Below are 18,922 nucleotides of genomic sequence, written 5' to 3' on the forward strand. Positions count from 1 at the left end.
CTGTTCAATCCAATTTTAGTTCAAAAGTAAAGTCCAAACTGCTGTTAAAGTTAAATTTTGCCAGAGGAAGTTTGCTTATTAACTTTGCTTAGAAAACTGGATCACCCAGACATTAACATACAAATTCCTGAGCTTTTTGCATGGTAACATTCTTTTATTTGTTCCACCCAAACTTAACATGAATTAAAAGTCTACTTAATGTTAGCTTTAACTGGATGTTAATATTAATAAAATTTGCACTTTCTAAGGAAAAAGAATGAATGAGAAAAGACTAGAGTCTACTTAGGGCACCTAAAGGCAATTTGTGGAGATGTTTTGTAACTCTCCCCATTTATCTCACAGACAGCCACCGTCCTTGCTCAGAACAACCAGCCTTGCTCTGATGACCTCGCTTTTGTAAGTCAACAGCTGAGACACGTAGCAGGACACCACACTTCGACACGCACCTGCTTTCCCCAGATCATTTTTGACTATGACAACTGGTTAAGCCACCTGCTGCCGTCTACATCGGTGCGTAAAGGACTGTTTAAAAGGGTAAAAGGAGGAAAGAGATGCCAAAGTATAGTGGAAATTAACTTTTTTTCTTTAAAAAACCAGTAAAATTGACTAACTTCTGTCCAAAATAATGAGAAATAGAGAAAGACACACAGAAGAGAACAAGTAAAACAATATTAGAAATGAAAATGCAGACCTAATTACAGATATGTGAAGGCTAAAAAGAGAATAGGAAAATACTGTGAACAATTAACAATTTTATTTGAAAAGTTAGATGAAATGAGAAAAAAGTATTACAACTGACTCGGGATGAAATAAGAAAATAGAATGTTTCATAAACTTTCAATGAATTGCATCAGCAATTAAAATGTTCTCATAAAATAGGAAAAACTTAGTACTATGGACATTGATTTTAAGAACAATTTGCTAATGGCAATTCTTAGCTTGGCTAGAGATATTCTTAATCTTTTTGAGAGAGAATTTACCACCATGACTAATGAAAAATGGAACTTCTCTTTTCACTCTTAACTTCTCTACTTATCCATGTGCCCCTTTTCAAGAAGACTCCTAAGGATCGTGGCCTCACAACTTTAAGATAATCTTCATTTCCTCTCTCAGGCTCCAGATCAACTTACGTCACAAAACCAAGCCATTACTTTCTCCATCACTTCTCAAATCCACCTCTATCAAATTCTGCCCGAACCACGGAAACTTAGCCCCCATTGAGTGAGTGGACATCCCCTGGAGGGTACACTGTTTTCCTTCCCACTGACGCACGCAGTATACACTCTTGCCCAAGCCGTAGCACCAGCAAGCCACATCCACCAGACTGATCCCGTACAAACTGCACAACACTTTGCCTCTCAGATCCAGAGAAGTGGCTTTTATTTTATTTTCTTCTTTTATTAAAATTCCAATTTGCTTCTTCCTTTAAGAAATTTTTTTTTCCAAAAAAATGTAACTGCCATTTGACCCAACACTCTTTCTTCTGGGTATAACCCAAAAGAAATGGAATCGGTGCTTCCAGAAGATTTCAGCACTCTCTCCTCACTGCAGCATTGTTCACAGTAGCCACAACAGAAACAGCCCACGTGTCCACTGGTGGGTGAATGGATAAAGATTTTATGATATAGGTATGCAATGGAATATTATCCAGTTTTTGAAAAGGAGATCCTGCCATTTGCAACAAAATGGGTGAAGAACATTATGCTAAGTGAAATAAGCAAACATAAGAAAAGAATCACAGGATCTCACTTACAAGCAGAATCTAAAAATGTTAAATACATAGAAACAGAGGGTAGAATGGTGGTTACCAAAGGTGGGGAGGTGAGGAAGCTCAGGTGTTGTTGTTATGCCGGATGAGTAAGTCTGGAGATCTAATGGACAGCATGATGACTACAGTTGTCAATACTGTATTGTACACTGGAAATTTGCTAGGAGAGTGAATGTTAGATGCTCTCACCACAAAAAAATGGTAACTTGTGTCGGGAGACGATATGTTAAATAGCTTGGCTGTGGTAATCATTTTACTATGTATGAATATCAAATCAGCATGCTATACACTAAATATAACCATTTTTATTTTAAAAATGATTTTCTTTCCTCCTAAACAGTTGTCCTAAGGAGCCAATACTAATGAATCCAACCAAGCTAAATATATAAAGTCTGGGGAAATTCACTCCTGTAAAAAAAAGATATTTTCTTATGAATTGCAGTTGCTGATCAGAATTATTACTTTGAAGAAAGAACTTTACACATATTCAGAAATAGTAGACTCTTAAGGATTTAGAAAGAGCAGGGTCTTAAATATTATTACATATAAATAATATCAAAGTATGTGTCTAGATAATTATTTCCTAGTTTTCTTTGTATATTTGATATGAAAATAGATAAGCCACATTATGAAGGACTATGACTATATCTTCTGTCATGAAGTGTTTTAACCTACTTTACCATTCTGGACAACACATTTAATTTAATTTCTGGTTTTTCCCATCTTCTCAAAATACAGATGAATTCTAAAATCAAACCTTTAGTAATCTATAAAGTGACATGTGGATTTGGAATCAAGATGTTCTTTTATAGTTATTTATTTATTTTAATCTTCTTAATCTTAATTAGGTTAATACAATAGTGCTCTTCTTTACGTGTTGCTACAGATTATCAAGGGAAGAATTTAAAATGGAAACATGAAGATGCCGCATATCTGTGATAGGACTACTGAATGGTACCAGATGATGCTGCTATTGTGCGGCTACATATTTTCTTACTTTTTTCTTTCAATTTTATTTTGTATTGTTTTCAGGTACACAGCTGAACAGTTAGGTAATCATATACTTTACATAGTGTCCCCCTTGCTATATCCAGTATTCCAACTATAAAAAAAGCTGTGATACATATATATGCAATAGAATATTACCCAGCCATAAAAAAGAATAAAATATTGCCATTTGTGACAGCGTGGATGACCTAGAGGCTATCATTATGCTCAGTGACATGTCAGGCAGAAGAAGATAAATACCATTCTTATTTATTTTTGAGCCAGTTATGACTTCCAATAATGGAAAAACTATCAAATTTTTCATGTTATGGAGAAGCCATCATAACATAATAAAAATGCCTTGAAAAATAGCATCATGCCTTGTGTAAGATAAAGAATGGTTGCTTTGCTGATTAAAAAGCCCAATATCATAATGATTATGTCCGCAGTCCAACTGATGTGAGTTCACATCCAAAAGCTCTGGCTTACCAGCTGAGTGAGCTTGGCTGTTATTGAACTTCTCTAAGCCTCGGTTTTCTCATCAGTAAAATGGGGGTTTATTCATTCTTTTGTTTAACAAGTGTTTCTCAAGCACACCCTCTGTCCCAGGCACTGTTCTAGTTCCTGAGAATACAACAATGAACAATACAGAAAAATAATCCCTGCCATTATGGGGTGTATATCTTATCGTAGAAGAGGGAATCAAACAGGAAAGGAAGGAAACGGAAGAAGACAAGAAAAACAAAAGCATATACTGTGTCAGACAGCCTTTATTATTGCTACATTATAGAAAAATAATAAAGCTGGGCAGGTGATGCAAAGTGGTGGCAGGAATGTGTAGTTTTAAATAGGGTGGCAAGGGAAGTTTTCTCTGATAACGTGTTATTGAGCAAACACCCAAAGACATGAGGAAGTTCCTTCTGCCGGCATCTGGAGGACAAGCTCTCCGAGCAGCTAGAACAGCAGATGCAGAGGTCTTGAGGCTAATCCGCATGGCAAATTCAGGGCACAGCAAGAGTCCAGTGTGGCCGGAGAATATGAACAAGGAAAATGATAGATGACGGGGTCAGAAAGGTCACGGGGGGGAGGCTAAACAAATTCCAGAAGGCCCTATTGTAAGCTACTGTAGTAGGGGGTCTGGTTTTTACTCTGAGCAAACCGGGAAGACAATGGAGGGTTTTGGACAGAGGATAGACCTGGTCAGATGCACATTTTAGGTGGATTGCCTAGCGATGGGTTGAAAATAGACTCTGAGAGAACAGAGGTAGACTCAGAAAGAACATTTAGAAGGCTGTTTCATTGATCCAGGAGAATGAAGGTGGCGCTTTGAACCAGAGTGATAAGAAACAATTACGTTATGGACATTTTGAAGGTGGAATCAACAGGAGTTGTAAATGGATTAGATGTAGACTGGGAGAAAAAGAGATTCAAGGGTGACTTCAATTTTGGGGCCTGAGGCCCTGAAAGGATGGATTTCCTTTTTCTGAGGAGGAGGAGGAGGCTATGAGAGGAACTGCTTTTAGAGAGAACACAGGAAGTTCAGCTTTGGGTATGTTGTGTCTGAGACGCCTTTCATGATCCAAATGAAGATATCCAGTAAGTAGTTGGATATGAGTGTAGAGTTAGAAGGAGAGGTCACAGCTGAAGCTAAAATTTAGGAGTCATCCGAGGGTATATGATACCAAATACCAGGAAACTGCATGTATCACCAAGTAAGTAACTGAGGTCTAGGCCCTGGCTTACCCCAACGTAGAGAGGTCAGAAGGTGAGGAAAATGGGCTACAGCAGTGTTCATTTCAGCCAGGTCATTAACCAGAAACGTAGACTGAGAACGAACGGCCAGTGAAAGAAAGAAAGCCAAGATAGTACGGGTCCTGGAGGCCAAGTGAGTCCAGTGTTTCAAGGAGCAGAGAGTGGTTAACAGTCTCTTGCAGGGCGAGTGAGATGGCAACTGAGAGCTGACTGTCAGAGTCCCACTCGAATGTCACTCGAGGAGCAGCAGGGATGGAAACCTGGCTGGGACAGGCAGCTCCAAGAAAGAATGGGAGGAGAGGTGCTGGAGGCAGCTGGTCTAGGCAACTTGTGCAAGGGCAGTAAATAAAGGAGAATAGAGCCAAGAAAGGTTCTGTTTAACTGTTTGGTTTGGTTTTTAAATTGAAAAAAATCAATGGCGTGTTGAGATCTCCATGTAATTCTTGTTAGGTTCTTTGTAAGCTAGTGGGAATGATCCTGTTGGAGAGAATTAATGATTACCCTGACTGGCCTTTTAAACAGTAAACTCCGACCTGGCTAACATGAACACTGCTCCAGCCAATTTTCTTCACTCTGGCATGAGCACACTTTCTCCCGCCTCTGAATTCTGTTTATGCTTTCCTCTGGCAAGAATGCTGTTCCTCCCCCTTCTAACAGGTCCAAATTCTACCCATATGTTAAGTTTCAGCTCACGTTCTACTTCCGCCAAAAGGCTTTCCAAACTCTTGTAATCTAGATTAATTGCTTCCTTTATTTTACTTTTATAACACTCAATATTTCTAAAACACCTATCAGGTATCTCTGTGTGCAAAGGAGTGAGCTAGATTTGGGAGATGAGTACAGTAAGAAGCATAGTACCCGTACTCAAGAAGCTAATACACTTGTTATCTGTTGTGCATTATAATTTTTGTACATATCTTTTTCCCCTAATTACCTTGTAAATCTTGAACACAGGCAAGAGTCAATGTTTTCATCCTCTCAGTGTTTAGCACAAGGAGAGAGCTATCAGTATGATAATATTATTCAAATTATTTAAAATATTACTTCCCAACAATATAAAATAATTACCCCCCAAAACCTTTGCCTAACAGTTTATTCCTTCAAACATTTTTATTACGTTTATTCTAAGTCTTCCTAAAAGACAATACACATTTATCTGCTGTGTATTATAAAGGTTCTTAGGGATGATATTTTCAAAACTGATTCTATCTCCTTGTGGAAGGCCAAACTGAGTGTCTTCATTGGGAATTTTGATAAAGCTGAACTTAGGGTACATTGTCCATTTGCTAGAAAAACATTCTTAAGATTCAGGTTTATATGTAGGAAAAGAACCCGATAAGCAGTTCTGTGGGAAGATTGGAAATGGTGCTCCAAAAAATATCAAGGCAACTGAAGAGACGAGGGGCATTGTCTTAGCTGAGATTTCCACAATTCCCAGTGCTCTCCTGATGACTCTGAGTAAGCCCGGGGGACTACTAATGAGGTAGGAAATATGAATATGCATGAGCTGGAATCACACCAAGAAGCTGATAAAGGGTATTGTTTCTCGCCTAGGTCTGCCTGGTACAAAAAAAAAGTGGAAAGATCCAGTGAGTGTATGGTTGGTAAGTTTGCAGCAGATTTTCTCCTGAGCTTATTGGAAACACAAAACTTTATTAATTAAAGCAACAATAATGGAAGATACACGTTGAGTCTCTTATAATAGGCAGTTAAAAAGAGTGAAGAGTAGGAAAACTTAAGTAAAAATTAGATTAGCAGGTGAGTGGATAAAAGCTGAAGGAGGAAAAGAAGGGAGGGGAGAGGGAGCAATAAGAGAAAAAGAGAAGAAGGAAGATGGAGAGGAAGAACTGACCAGGGGCAGGAGGGAGGCAGGAGGAAGAAGAGGAAATAAAAAGGCCAGAAAGGAAAAGGAAGTTAGCAGGGAGAAAGACATCAGATATTTTAAGATTTTTTTTCTTGAAGGTCATGCCCTGGTTTTCACTGTGAATTAAAGATTCAGGAAACAAACCTTCCTGTTGCATGTGTGTTATTCTTGTTATGTTCCTTATAAGCATTTTTTGCGTATTAAGATAAGAATATCTGCAAAGAAAAGGGGGTTGCACCTGAAGGCTGGGGCCATTTCCTTGGGAAAGATACATGTCTGTTATACTTGAAAAAGGAAGTGAGCGAGAGAGCCTTGGTCTTGCTCAAGAAGAACTCAAGTCATACAGAGACATAGTCTAAATAAAAGGTATCCGTACATTAATATGATTTAACATAACATTATGTGTTCTGTCATTTGAAGCTTAATATATCATAACTTCACAATTGATGGCTTCTTTGAGCTGAAACATAGAAGTACAAGGTGAGGCAAAAGTAAGTTTACAGTTGTGAGTATGCAAAACAGAGTTTATTCTTGTATTATTATTTATTAATTATTGCATTATTTTTCTTTTTTAAAATATTTTACCTTTTTTTTAGAGAGGGGGAGGGAGAAAAAGAGGGAGAGAAACATCATTGTGTGGTTACCTCTTGAGCGCCCTCCCCTGGGAACCTGGCCTGCAACTCAGCCATGTGCCCTGACTAAGAATCGAACCAGTGACCCTTTGGTTCACAGGCCAGCACCCAATCCACTGAGCCACACCAGCCAGGGGTTATTGTATTATTTTTCATAAAAACAACTGTAAACCTACTTTTGCCCCATCCTGTTTGTAGTTTTCTATAGTTGAGTTCAGATAAAAGTAGAATGCCAAGTCCAAAGCCAGGACAGATGAAAACCAAGAGCAAGTCATCCTGGTAGGGAAGGCAGAACACAGCCACATCCAGGGAAGGGCTGTCAGGGGAACAGAACCTTCAGGTAGATGCCAAAGAAATAGCCTGAGGCACACCCAGGAGCCAGGCTGGGGGCTTCATTGCTGCTTACCACTTAGGTTTGCTAAGTCTCAGGTTGTCTTAAGGGCTGCTCCCTGTAGTTATTAGAAGACCATTCCCCCAAAGTATGTACCGTGACTCTTTAGAGGTTTCCTTTCTTGACTTCCAGCCAAGGGACTCTACAATGATATTTACTAATTCTCATTAACCTTAATATGTCTAATGATTTTTGTTAGAAAATTTAACTCCTCAGATTATAATAGTTTGTATACACTGGACCTTTGAATAAAAAAACATGATTTGAACTTCATAGATCTACCTGTATGTGGATTTGGTTTCAATGAATACCTGCACTGTTTTCTATCCACAGTGGGGGTCCTCAGATGTGGAGGCTGACTGTAGGCATTGTTCTATACCATTTTATATAAGGGACTTGAGCACCCATGGAGTTTGTGATCTGCAAGGGTCCCAGAACCAATCCCATGCGGATACCAAGGGACAACCAAGTTTTGGCAGAGTCAAAAGTAATATGTGAATTTTCAGCTGCATGGGTCGGGGTGGCGGGTGAGGGAGATTGTCAGGCCCTCCCCACATTGTTCAAGGATCAACTATGTACATTGCCCACAGCAAGATCTCAAAGAACCTTGGGTTCTATTTTTTTTAAGTACTTTTGATTTTCAAATTTCAGTACTGAGAATTTTTGTGAAAGTTTTATTAAGGTAGAATTTATATACAGTAAAGTTTACTCTTTATAATTAATTCATAGTTCTATGAATTTTGACAAAGGTATATATATGGCTGTATAATCACCACGACAGAAAGAGCCTATTCTCTTCACCTGAGAAAGTTGCCTCCTGCTCCTTTGTGACCAGTACTCTCCTCCCACCTCCAGTCCCTACTGAGGGTCACTCCTCTGGTTTTTACCCCTCAGTTCGGACTTTTTCAGAATATTGAATAAATGCTATTATAGGGTTTTTGTTCTTTTTGATATAACTTTTTTCACTTAACATATTGCTTCGAGATTCCCCCACGTTTCTTGGATGTATTAATAATTTGGTTCTTTTATTGCCATGTGGTGAAATGGTATCTCATTGTGCAGGTGTTTGGACCACAGTTTATCTATTTACAGTTGCTAGATGGTTCAACTGTACCCAGTTTTGGGTGACTACGAATAAAGCTGCTATGAACATCTCATGCAGGTCTTTATAAAGATATATGTTTTCATTTCTACTGGGTAAATACCTAGCAGTGAGATTTTTGGTGTGTATGACATTATGAGTTGAAATATATTCCCCCCAAAAAATAGGTTGAAGTCTTTACCACCCCCTCCCAGTCCTTAAGAATATAATCTGATATGGAAATAAAGTCATTGCAGGTATAATTAATTGATGAGGTCATACTAGAGTAGGGTGGTGTCCTTATAAGAAGGGGGGAAGAGACACAAAAACAGAGACATGTAAAAAGAATACAGCCACGTGACAACAGAGGCAGAGACTGGAGTGACGTACCCATGAGCCAAGGAATACCAAGGACCACTGGCAGTGCATCTATTTCTGGACTTTCTACTCTTTCCCATGTGGTTATCTATCTGTCCTTTCATCAACACCACACTGTATTATTTGTTTTGCTTTAGGTAGTACAGTTATACCCCCTGATGCATAGGGAATATATTCCAAGAACCCCTGTGGATGCCTGAAACTTTGGCTAGTACCATATGAATAGGAAAGTACCATACATAGTACCGTATGTATGGGAAAACCCATGTATTCCATATATACATACGTTTTTACTTCAAGGAGCAGCTTGTGCCTCCTCTTCAGCATATCTGAATTGCCAGCATCACCACTCCGGCACTTTAGGGCCATTGTTCAGTAAAATAACTGTGACTCGAACACAAGCACTTTGATACTGTGACATTACATCTGATGAACAAGATGACTAAGACCTAATGCGTGCATGTGTGGAGAAGCTGGACAAAGGGATGATTCTCACCCTGTGTGGGGCAGACTAGGACATTGGAACATTTCATCATGCTACCATGAATTGTTTATTTCTGGAACTTTCCATTTAATATTTTCAGACTGCAGTTGACCAAGGGTAACTGAAAGCACAGAAAGCCAAACTGCACAGAAGGCAGGGACAACTGTAGCGCTTACATTCAGGCACTGTGGGTCATTCCACTTTGTTCTTCAAAATGGTTTTAGTTGTGCCAGGTCTTCTGCTTTTCCATACATATTTTAGAATCAACACACCAATGTTTTTCCAAAAAATGGTCAGAATTTTAACTGAGATTGTCTCAAATCTATAGATAAATTTGGGGGGAACTGACATCTTAATATTTAGTCTTCTAAAGCATAAGCATGCTGTATCTTTCTATTTATTCTTTTAAAATTTCTCCTGCCAAAGTTTTATACTTTTTGGCACACAAACCTTGCAAATATTGTATTACAGTTATCCATGCATAGTTCATGGTGTTGATGCTATTGTAAAGGATAAATTTTAAACTTTGATTTCCAATTATTTATTTCAATATATAGAAATACAATTGATTTCCATAGGTTGACCTTATATCCTATGAACTTGATAAATTCTCATACTACTTCTAGTAGTTTACTTTGAGAATCCTTTGGGATTTTTAATAGAGATAATCATGTCATTTTCAATAAGGAGATTTTTATTTCTTAGGTTCCCTTTTTTTCCAATTTGGCATTCCTTTCAGGGAACTCCAGAAAAGAGGGAAGCTTATAGCAAATGAGAAGCATCAGATTCAGTATTTATGTGCTTACAAAACCCATATTAAACTGCTTCTTATCATAAATAGATTCATTTGAAAATTTGCTGTTAAGTGGGCCTGTGTCATCTGTGTTCTGTGGCTGGCTCCTATTGCAGACCATTCGGTTCTAAACTTTTAGGTGTCCAAATGATAATGTTCACTTCAGATGAAATATTTCCTGTTGTGGGCCACTTTTTAAAACGTATACAAAATGAAACCTTTTGTGGCTAGACATGAACCAAATGCCACAGGGCAAGGGAAAATTAAAAGCAAGACATCTGATTAAAGAGTTAAGACCAGGGAATTAAAGAATGTAAGAGACAAAAAGGAAGCGAACACTTAGCTTATTTAGCCTGGAAATCTATTAAAGGAAACAGGATACATGGCCTTAAGAACTCCTCTAGATTCCCAGACTAGAAGCACATGTCGACTGAGACTGGGGAAGAGAGGAAGAAGAATAAACAAGACTTGAAACAGAAGGATTCAGATTCTTTGAGGCTTTCCCAGCCAATGCAGGGTGGAACCAGCTCTTGTTCACAGCTTGCTCGTTAGCCGCTGGAAACAGAGCACAGCATGTAGAGAGCAAAGAATCAGGGGAAGGAAAATTCTGCAGGGTGGAAAAGACCCTCAGAAGTATCTCGCAGTTAGAATATGTGTCAAAACAATGCAAACAATAAAATAGATTTGATCCTCAGCTAGTTTCTCTTTAAGCTCATAATGTAACACATCTTAAATCATGGAAATGACCCCCATACCAACAAAATTTTTGCATGGTCTTTCCACATAGTAATATACCTGGTATTTTTAATCCTGGTTGTTCTATCACCGCTTCAATGAAGTCTGTCTTTCAGCATTCATTCAGTGAGCATTTGTACAGCCACCCTGGGGCCAGGCAGTATTTTAGGATCTAAGACTATGGAGATTATAACAGAGTTCCCTGCCTCAGCAAGGTAGCAACAGCCCAGTGGAGGAGACAGACAACAGAGCAAACGGTTATAGCCCCATGAAAGGTGTGATGGACAAACAGCCAAGATCCAGGATGAGGGATTCTTCACCCAGGCTGGAGAGGAGAGCCAGAGAAAACTTCCTGGAGGAAACTGCAACTAAGAAGTCTGTTAAAGGGTCCGTACATTGGAAATCCTTTTATCAGCTATTGGTTCAGATAGATGGGCAATTAATCAGAGAGGTAAATTATGTAAAAATAATGGATGCCTGAAACACTTAATTTAAACAGTAACATATATTGAGCATTTGTGCACCAATTTACTTGATTATAGATAGGATCAAGGTTTTCTTTTAAGCATAAGCCTTGTACCTGGACTTTCCTTATTTTCTTTCCTATGCAGATCACACCCATAACCCACTAACTATTCAATTTCCAGTTTCTTTAAACGGGAGCCAGGATGTGGAGAAAATTGTAGAGCAATCTGAGTAGAGAATCCTTCTTGATTTTTAGTACTTTATTTGTCTTATATAATTTTCTCGCCTACACCTAATTTGACAGCATTTGTCTTAAAATGCCCATTTTCATTCTTTTCCAAGCATTTGATTTTCATAGTAATGACCTTCTTTCCTTTGGCACTCAAGTTTTGTTGACTCATTTAATGCTTAATTATTTTACAGTATTACAATAACAACTAGAGTGAACAAGTTTGAAGCAAACACATCTTATTTTCAGTTATCAAACAACTCAGTCAGTAAAAGCCAAAGTGTGTGGGGGTAGCCATCAGCTGCAAGGATCTAGCGTGTCCTGGGACTCACTCTGCACATCTCACAGGGAGAGTTTGGAATGACAGTTAATCCAGGAGGGAGCTAAGCGGAGATCTCTTAAAAGGACACCCACTACAGCAAGGGCACAGACCCTCCAAGGAGAGTGAGCAGCACAGGGATGTGGAGACGGGCACAAACGCACAATTAGGGAGGAGGAAGATGAGTTGAGACTTCAAACAGGTTATAGTTAGACTTTGCATTTTAAAGGCATATAAAACAGTCCATTTTGCCTTAATTTTCTATTGTTTAACAAAGATGTCAAACTCATCTTTCTCAACATACTTGAATGAACTTGCCAACAGCAGTTACAGGGTGCTCTTCTGAACAGTGGAGCATTGTAAAACATCAGTTGTCTGTGTCATCAGCTTCCATGGTACATGCCCTCAAACAGTTCCCAGCAAACATAAAACTATGTAAGCAGGTGAGGTTGAGGCCCAACTCAGAAAACACATGCAGGGCAATTAAAGTACCACTGGAAGCTCTGAATGAGACCTATTAACAATGTAAACAATCTAATGGTCCAAAGAACAATAAATAAAACCATGAAGCTCTTCAGAAGATGTGGGAAATGTAGAAGGTACTCCAGCATTGGTTGGGAGGAGGGTGGGGGGAGCAGCAAAGCCAGTTCCCACGGGGCCACAGTTTTGTTTGGCCCGCGCTATCTCAGAGTGCAAAGAACTTGGGAGTCAGTTCCCAAGGAGCTTGAAGGTCCCTGAGGAGCTTTCCGTATTTGGGCACCTCAAGTTTCCCTTATGACAGATGTAGTAAAATAACTCAAGCAGCTGGCAAAAGTACGGGAAATGTAGGCAGTGGAGCTGTCAAATCAATAATACAGAGGTCTTATAAACCAAAACACATAATAAAGTTTATTCATCTTGATCAGGAAGTATTCAAACGGAAGAAACGCTTGTACTTCTGGTGGCCCATTGACCTAGTTGCATTTCAATAATTCTATTGATCAGAATGTCATTTGCGTGTGTGTGTAAGAGAGGCAGACAAACAGACAGAGAGGGAGAGACAGAGAGAGAGGATCCCATCCAGCCCTGCCAATTTTTCAACTCGGCGCTAAATCTCTGCCCTGTCTCAGGGTCATCCTTCATTCCTTCTTCTTTGACCTTCTAGCAAAGCCTCCTCTAGTCCTTACACGCCTTCCCAGGACAATGAGCAGAGCTGGCCCCTACTCTGTCATTGCTCCAGCCAGGGTCTGACAGTCATGAATGTGACTTTTCTGTCAGCCCTGCAGGGAGCTGATAAGAACAGGCCAACAGGAGGGACCAGCCCTGCTTTGCAGCTGTGACATGACGTGCCAAAATAGGCATTAATGTCGCGTGAAAGAGAAACAGGCATAAGGGACAGAAAGAATTTGTCTCATATTAGAACTGAGCTGTGGTTTACAATCCAGATCACATTTCTTGCTCATTTTTATGGTGAAATTTGAGTGGTTTTAGAACCTAGTGCTATTGCTTAGAATAAGAAAAACATGGCACAGAGAAATGATTGAGTTAAATAAGTATTCGGGAGTGCTCCAGCCCAGACCCACTCAGTTTGATACTACAAGCAAAACTGTCCAACCCTGCACGCAGCTGCCCATGGATAAATGAACAGCTAATTTCAACAGGGCTGCTGAATAATCAAGGCTTGAAAGGAGACATCCTAATGGAATCTGATCTCTTGCCTACCTCATTAGAAAACCTACAGCTGTACATCAAAGCTAAGCACATCCTCCTCCTTCATTAGGGCCAGAGGGAGGCTGGGACCCTGGGTGCCCCCAAAGTACACTTGGGACTCTTTTAAAATAGTGGTTGTTTTGAAGCTGCCAAAGCAGAAGAGAAGAAAAAAGCCATCTCCTGTTATGGTGATGATTTTATTTAGATTTCTGAGGGCTCATCACTGCTGGCCACTGCCAGTCCCTGACTGGCCTTGGGTTTACACAAGACCTTTCTTGTGGCGTGAATCAGCTGAGATCCCCTCCTCTCTCCTCTGTCTCCAGCATACAATTTTCATTAGTGGAACAATAAAAACAACACTGTTTTGTGTTTGAATGACAATTTATAATTTTCCATTCAGATCGTACCATACAACTGTCCAAGAGTTGAGGATCTTGGAAGTTAGATGCAAAAGAGCATATCCTCCCTACCACTTCTGCTTTTTGGTTCCTCATTTGGGGTAACAGCGTTCACAGGAACCAACTTCTATGGAAAGATTGTGGCATTTGATGGGGACTGTTTTGTGGTTTTAGGTGTCGTAAAAGCCTCCCTGTATCTCAGCACAGCTCTTGGGCCATGCACAAAAGCACCACTGAGGACATGGTCAACGGCCCCCAAACTAGTTTCCGGTCTGCCCCCATCTGAGCCGTCTGTATCTCACTCCACCTCTTGTCCATCACGCATAAACCCTGCAGGTGGGCGTGGGAAAGGACGCACCAGTTCGCCTGCTTCCTCCCATGTGTCAATTACCACCAGGGCAATTTAGGCAAATTGTCATTGCTCCAACAGCGTAGTCTAAATTGTGGTCATATGATTACAAAGGAAATTTCTGAAATGAGTGGTTATTAATTCTTAATGTACTGCAGTCTGGTTCTATCAAAACATACTTCCCTCGCAGTCCAAAATTTCCTACTTCCCCATATATTTAATGTTAATTTAGAATATTATAATTAGAATGACTTTAGAAACTGACCATGCTGCTAAACAGTCAGGAAAGACATGCAGAATCTAAAAGGTTTTATCCAAATATCTGTTTAAAGTAGCAGCTCTGTGAGGTAGAAAGAATGTAAAGGAGAATTCAGAGGAGAAACAAACATTTAACATACTGGTTGAATGTAATGAAGTTCTGGAGCAAAGATAGGGAATAAATTTGGGTTTTGGAGGGAAGTTAACATGATATAATTTGCCCTAATCAGAAGACACAATTGAGAGTAATTAGAAAAAATTAGCACAAATTCAGGGGCCTTGGGTGTCCAGAGTCCCCGGTTAGCGTAATCTGTTAATTAAAAAGTCTCAAACATCGTTTGTCATTAGGGAAATGCAAATCAAAGTAGGTGTGAGATACCACTTCACACCTACTAGGAATTATTTTAAAAATTTTAAATGGAAGCAAACAAGTGTCGGCGAGGATGTGCAGACATTAAAACCCTGATACATTGTTAATGGGGGTGAAAAATGGTTCAGGTACTGTGAAAACACAGTTTGCCAGTTCCTCCGAAAGCTGAACCTAGAATTACCACATAACCCAGCAATGCTAGGGATGTACAGATGCTCACACAAAGCCATGTATGGGCATGTTCGTAGCAGCATTACTCACAAAATTGAAAAGTTAGAAATCTCAAATGTCCATCAGTGAATGAATGTAGTACATGCATACAATGAAATATTATTCAGCCCTGAAAAGGAATAAAGTATTGCTACACACTACACAATGGATAGAACTTAAAAACATTATTTTTAAGAGAAATAAGCTAGATATGAACATTTACTTATTGTATGTTTCCACCTATATGAAATATCCAGGACAAGCAGCTCCGCAGAAATAAAAAGCAGGTTTGCGGTTACCTAGAGCTGGGGGCAGTGAACAACCAGGAGCCACTGCTCGGTGGGTGCCGAGCTTTAGTTTGGAGCAATGGAAATATTCTAGAACTAAATAAAGGGGCAAGTGCACAACACTGCGAATGTACTAAAAGCCATCAAGTTTTTTTTATTTTAAAATTCATAATTTTATGTTCTGTAATTTTTTAACGGCTCAGTAAGGCCGTCCATTAGTGAAAGAAATTATACTGGATGTCCACAGCACCTTGTTTCCCCCCCAGGCAGCCTCTGGCTTACACGCACCTCCATCCCACTGAAGGTCCCTGGCACGTGCATCAGAAGAAGTGGGCTTTCTTAGCACAGTTTACCCAAAACTACTAGGAGAGAAAAATGAAATTAATGTGGGGTACTGTTACTGGTTCCTTGATGGATATGTTTATTTTAACTCTAGCCAGCTTAGAACTAAATCTAAAGATGATTAAGCAAATGTGGTTCATAGTATTCATACTTTTTGCGATATATATATATATTGCTTGTCTTGATTTGAAATGTTTATATTGTCTAAATTAATAATTGATATGGATAATTGATTCAGACTCATGATCACTAAGTTGACAAAGTAAAATGTAGTTTGTAAACAGTACTGAAAAATTAAGGAGAATTTAGCATTATATTTAAGTTAATATGTATAATTTATACAGTATCATATTATATATTAGAGTCATAGGAAGTAAGTTTTGGTGTTAGAAAGACAATTGAAGGACTTGAAAATAAAGCTAACACATAAACTACATACATGTCCATGTATTGAAAATGTTTAAAGTGGGACCAAAGAGTAATCAAAGAGCTTTTAAAGTGATTTTTAAAAATGTACTGGTGTTATATAGAGCAAAATAAGATTTATGAATTATTGAAAAATTATGACTTTTAATATTTTTAAAAATCAAGTATTAATGTTAAAAAACACACAAGTCACAGAAGTGTGAACAAGCTTTCAGTCTAAACTAATGAAAGTACAGGTGTGCGCCGCAGGTCACTCAGCGACTGAACAGCGTGTGTCCCCGGTAAATCTCTCTAAGGGAGCCTTGTCTCCTTCCACAGGATGCTGTGCCTGGATAGGGCTTCCTTTGCTGCCGAATTTCCTGTCCTCAGTACTTCAAGCTCAGTGTGGTAATCAAGACTTAGAGTACGCAAAGTGTAATTCTCTTGCTCTCTTCAGCAGTTTGTATTAAAGTAAACAGTTTATGCGCCGTACCCAATGTTAAAACTTGGTTGTTAGTTCAATGTACCCTCACTTCCCCCTCAGGGTTGAAACCCCCAATGGAAATAGACTTGCAGAAAAATATCTGAATGCGTGATTGAGCATGATAATCAGCAGCAAAATACACAATGGCCTACAAAAACCCACTGCTCCCAAAGAATCCCTGCAAATAAGAGACAAAACAATGCACCTGGCAGAGCTGGATTTTACATACATCTTTTACTCAGTTCTCATTTTCAAAATCATGTTTTGAAATGAACTCTCTTTAAGAGTGGTCAATTCTCTGTATTGAAAGCATTTCAGCAAAGGGTCTTCAAATGCTATTGTTTGAAATTCCATGAATTATAATGAGATCTAGTCTGTTTCAAATGGTTTACCTAACAGATTTGTATCATTATTTTACATTTGTTGAGAGCCAACAAAACAATGAACACATGCAAACAGATTTGCAATCTCAACTATGCCTCTGTTATTATCATGGAGATCATTATAAAAAACCATTCTATTTAAAGTGATGTATACAAGTTTTTTATTTTCTGGACAGTTTGCAATTGCTTTGCATGTTTTTCTCTGTTTCCTTCTCACACACAAATCTCACTGTTTTTCCCCCAAGTTCTACCTGAATACCATTCTAGTACCTCGTCAACAAGTCTCCTCTTCCAAGTTTCCCCTCCCAGGATTTCTTTTCTGAACCTCTACCATAACATTTTATATCCAACGTCCACTAAAAAAGTACCTTCCTGCCACTTCTAAGTTTTTGTTTGTGGCTCTTCTGGGATAAATTTGTCTTTTATATTAGATCACTTGTTTAGATGAAAGAGATGCTTAAATTTCATGGCGGGAGTATCAGACTCAATTTCTATTTATTTATTTATTTATTTATTACTTTTGAAATCCTTACACAAGGATATGTTTATTGATTTTAGAGAGAGAGGATCATCGACTGGTTGCCTCCCATAGGTCCCCTGACTGGGGACAAAACCCACAACTTTTGGTATATGGTATGACTCTCCAACCAACTGAGCCAAACGACCAGGGCTAGAATCAATCCACTTTTAGAGATAGATTCCTTTTCTAGATTATGGCCAGGATTCCTAGGAATAGGTTAAAACTGACTATGATCAAAATAAACCCTGGTTGATTTAAAAGGAGACTACCACCATGCCCTTCAACCCCGGCCTGCACTTCAAGGAAATTCCCAGGGGAAAGCGAGCACTGCCGGAAGGCAATCCCATCCTCCCTCCTCCTCTAACCTCCCTGGCCTCCTCATCCCCCACGCCAGTGATGTCATAAACAGTCCCGACTGCTCCTTTTTCCTAGTGCACTGCACGACTCTTGACCCTTTGAGAACACTCCATGCTGCAGGGTTGGCTACATAGCTCATGGGGCCCAATGCAAAATGAAAATGTGTGGCCCCTTGTAAGAAAAACCGATTGAGCATTTCGAGATGGTGACCACATAGCATTGAGCCCAATGCAGAGCCCTTCTAAGTTCAGGTCCCTGTGTCCAGGAAAAAAAAGTCCAAACTCCTGACCGTTAGAATCAAAATCTCCTCCCACAGGATTCAGATATCTGTATAGAAAAAGTATTATGTAGAGGATATCCAAAAGTAACTTTTCCTTAGGGAATGGGCATAAAGAAAGACCAGGAAAGAGAAAATAAGAACGATGTGAGCTAGGGAAGCAGAAACACAGGCCACGGCAGAGGGATTGAGAGGCTGACCTGCAGATGACGGGGTCCAGGACGAAAAGTGCCATGGAAGAAAGGGGTTCATAGGCCAGCTGGAGACCTATATAGGAATAAACAACCTATGTAAAATCATACAGCTAGTCAAAAGCATCTCATTGAATGGAGGCCCGGTTCGGGAGATCATAGCTAATTTACATAGGTCTTTCATTGTGAAACTGACAAACAGAAAGAGAACCCTCACGTATACTTTGAGAGAACCTGTACATATACTACATAGGGACTCCTGGTTTTCAAATAATAATGCAAGAAGGTATAAATGACGTTAGAATGATCCTGAGCAAGCCTTAATCAGCGCGGTACTTCAGAGAACATCTCAGGAACTTGCAGTGCCTTGGAATAAACATGAAGAACTCAAGTGACCAGAGGGAAAAGGGAGGGAATTTCAGGGGGAAGGGGAAGTGTTTGCAGGAACAAGTATAAAGGACATGTGGCCAATAACAAGGGCAGGGTGGAAACGGGAAGGAGGTGGGAAGGGCTGGGGGCTGGAC

General features: G+C 39.5%; 1 protein-coding gene and 1 long non-coding RNA gene across 3 annotated transcripts in view; one reads left to right on the forward strand and one right to left on the reverse strand.

Moving 5' to 3' along the window:
• FAM107B (family with sequence similarity 107 member B) overlaps positions 1-18,922 on the reverse strand; it is a 193,910-nt gene that overhangs the window by 78,005 nt on the left and 96,983 nt on the right. The gene's annotated exons all lie outside the window — the stretch shown is intronic.
• Positions 273-17,151, forward strand: LOC118997114 (uncharacterized). 2 transcript variants are annotated; one of them, XR_005068614.1, is made up of 5 exons: positions 273-510; positions 6,062-6,111; positions 7,728-7,888; positions 8,457-8,556; positions 16,526-17,151. It is a non-coding gene; the product is annotated as an uncharacterized LOC118997114 (long non-coding RNA). The 2 variants fall into 2 exon arrangements; XR_005068613.1 differs by lacking the exon at positions 8,457-8,556 and having other exon boundaries at positions 287-510.

Source organism: Sturnira hondurensis, unplaced genomic scaffold, assembly GCF_014824575.4.
Source record: "Sturnira hondurensis isolate 20B ecotype Veracruz unplaced genomic scaffold, ASM1482457v3 Scaffold0012488, whole genome shotgun sequence".
NCBI lineage: Eukaryota > Metazoa > Chordata > Mammalia > Chiroptera > Phyllostomidae > Sturnira > Sturnira hondurensis.